Source organism: Salvelinus sp. IW2-2015, unplaced genomic scaffold (assembly GCF_002910315.2).
Source record: "Salvelinus sp. IW2-2015 unplaced genomic scaffold, ASM291031v2 Un_scaffold2781, whole genome shotgun sequence".
Classification (NCBI taxonomy): Eukaryota; Metazoa; Chordata; class Actinopteri; order Salmoniformes; family Salmonidae; genus Salvelinus; species Salvelinus sp. IW2-2015.
Window position 1 is genome coordinate 38,607 of NW_019944083.1, and position 3,195 is coordinate 41,801.

Sequence of the window (3,195 nt, forward strand, 5' to 3'; positions counted from 1 at the left end):
GCCTTCCACAAGCTTCCCACAATAAATTGGGTGAATTTTGGCCCATTCCTCCTGACAGAGCTGGTGTAACTGAGTCAGGTTTGTAGGCCTCCTTGCTCGCACACGCTTTTTCAGTTCTGCCCACAAATGTTCGAGAGGTTTGAGGTCAGGGCTTTGTGATGGCCACTCAAATACCTTGACTTTGTTGTCCTTAAGCCATTTTGCTACAACATTGGAAGTATGCTTGGGGTCATTGTTCATTTGGAAGACCCATTTGCGACCAAGCTTTAACTTCCTGACTGATGTCTTGAGATGTTGCTTCAAAAATATCCACATAAATTTCCTCCATCATGATGTCATCTATTTTGTGAAGTGCACCAGTCCCTCCTGCAGCAAAGCACCCCCACAACATGATGCTGCCATTATGGCCAAACAGTTCTATTTTTGTTTCATCAGGCCAGAGGACATTTCTCAAAAAAGTACGATCTTTGTCCCCATGTGCAGTTGCAAACCGTAGTCTGGCTTTTATATGGCGGTTTCGGAGCAGTGGCTTCTTCCTTGCTGAGCGGCCTTTCAGGTTATGTCGATATAGGACTCGTTTTACTGTGGATATAGATAATTTTGTACCTGTTTCCTCCAGCATCTTCACAAGGTCCTTTGCTGTTGTTCTGTGATTGATTTGCACTTTTCACACCAAAGTACGTTCATCTCTAGGAGACAGAACGCGTCTCCTTCCTGAGCGGTATGACGGCTGCGTGGTCCCATGWTGTTTATACTTGYGTACTATTGTTTGTACAGATGAACGTGGTACCTTCAAGAGTTTGGAAATTTCTCCCAAGGATGAACCAGACTTGTGGAGGTCTACAATTTATTTTTCTGAGGTCTTGTACTGTAGTTATATTTAATCCCCAGAATATGGCAGAATATAAACAGTGTAGTTATTCACTCCACAAGGCAATCAAACAAGCTAAATGTCAGTATAGAGATACAGTGGAGTAGCAATTCAAAAGAAATCAGCCAAGATCTGATGGCATACAAGAATTATTTACAGGGAGTAGAACATAACATGGCTATATACAAGGAGTAGACAATAACATGGCTTTATACAGGGAGGAAAAAATAACATGGCTATACACAGGAAGTAGAAAATAACATGACTATATACAGGAAGTAGAAAATAACATGGTCGTGCTGAAGAAGTACAGCACTCCTGAAGTAATTCAAAGCCTCTCATTCTGAGGATTAGAGTCAGAATACCATTTTACAGTAGCTGGCAGGAGAAGAGGGGAGGGGGAGAGAGGAAGGAGGGAGAAGGAACGCGTAGAAGGGAATGGAGGGAGAGGGGAGAGCTGAGACAGCTCATTAGTAGGAAGGTACAGATTTAGAGAGGAGAGCAGTTCTAATATTAGAGGGGTGAGTAAAAGAGCTGCTCATGAAGTGTAGACCAACAGTGAAGGCTCCATCAACAACAGGTGTATCTACACACGCAGGGCACCGGGTAATACACGCTACACACGCAGGGCGACCCGGTGAATGACACGGCTACACACGCGGCGACCCGCCGGTAATGACACGGCTATTACACGCAGGAAGTACCGGGTAATGACACGGCTATATACAGGGAGTACCGGGTAATACACGGCTATATACAGGAGTACCGCGGTAAAACAGCTAATACAGGAGTACCGGGTAATAACACGGCTATATACAGGGAGTACCGGGTAATAACACGGCTATATACAGGAGTACCAGGTAATAACACGGCTATATACAGGGAGTACCGGTAATAACACGGCTATATACAGGGAGTACCGGTAATAACACGGCTATATACAGGAGTACCAGGTAATAACACGGCTATATACAGGGAGTACCAGGTAATAAACACGGCTATATACAGGGAGTACCAGGTAATAACAGGCTATATACAGGGAGTAACCAGGTAATAACAGGCTATATACAGGGAGTACCAGGTAATAACACGGCTATATAACAGGGAGTACCCAGGTAATAACACGGCTATATACAGGAGTACCAGGTAATAACACGGCTATATACAGGGAGTACCAGGTAATAACAGGCTATATACAGGAGTACCAGGTAATAACAGCTATATACAGGAGTACCAGGTAATAACAGGCTATATACAGGAGTACCAGGTAATAACACGGCTATATACAGGAGTACCAGGTAATAACATGGCTATATACAGGAGTACCAGGTAATAACACGGCTATATACAGGGAGTACCAGGTAATAACAGGCTATATACAGGGATAACCAGGTAATAACAGGCTATATACAGGTAGTACCAGTAATAACACGGCTATATACAGGGAGTACCAGGTAATAACACGCTATATACAGGGAGTACCAGGTAATAACAGGCTATATACAGGAGTACCAGGTAATAACAGGCTATATACAGGGAGTACCAGGTAATAACACGGCTATTACAGGAGTACACAGGTAATAACACGCTATATACAGGAGTACCAGGTAATAACACGCTATTATACAGGAAAGTACCAGGTAATAACAGGCTATATACAGGGAGTACCAGGTAATAACAGGCTATATACAAGGAGTACCAGGTAATACCACGGCTATATACAGGGAGTACCAGGTAATACACGGTGAGGTTCGGTATACAGGGACCAGGTAATACACGGCTATATACAGGGATACCAGGTGTAATACCACGGCTATATACAGGAGTACCAGGTAATACCACGGCTATATACAGGAGTACCAGTAATACACGGCTATATACAGGGAGTACCAGTTAAGTAGTACTAATGCGATACCGGTATACGACGGAATCATCTTACAGGGACAGTAATACATGCTAATACAGGGAGTACCAGTAATAACATGGCTATATACAGAGTTACCAGGTAATAACATGGCTATATACAGGAAGTACCAGGTAATAACATGGCTATATACAGGGACAGTACCAGGTAATAACATGCTATATACAGGGAGTACCAGGTAATAACATGGCTGTATAATAACAGGGAGTACCAGGTAATAACATGGCTATATACAGCGAGTACCAGGTAATAACATGGCTATATCAGAGGGAGTACCAGGTAATAAATGGCTATATACAGGAGTACCAGGTAATAACATGGCTATATACAGGCAGTACCAGGTAATAACATGGCTATATACAGGAGTACCAGGTAATAACATGGCTATATACAGGGAGTG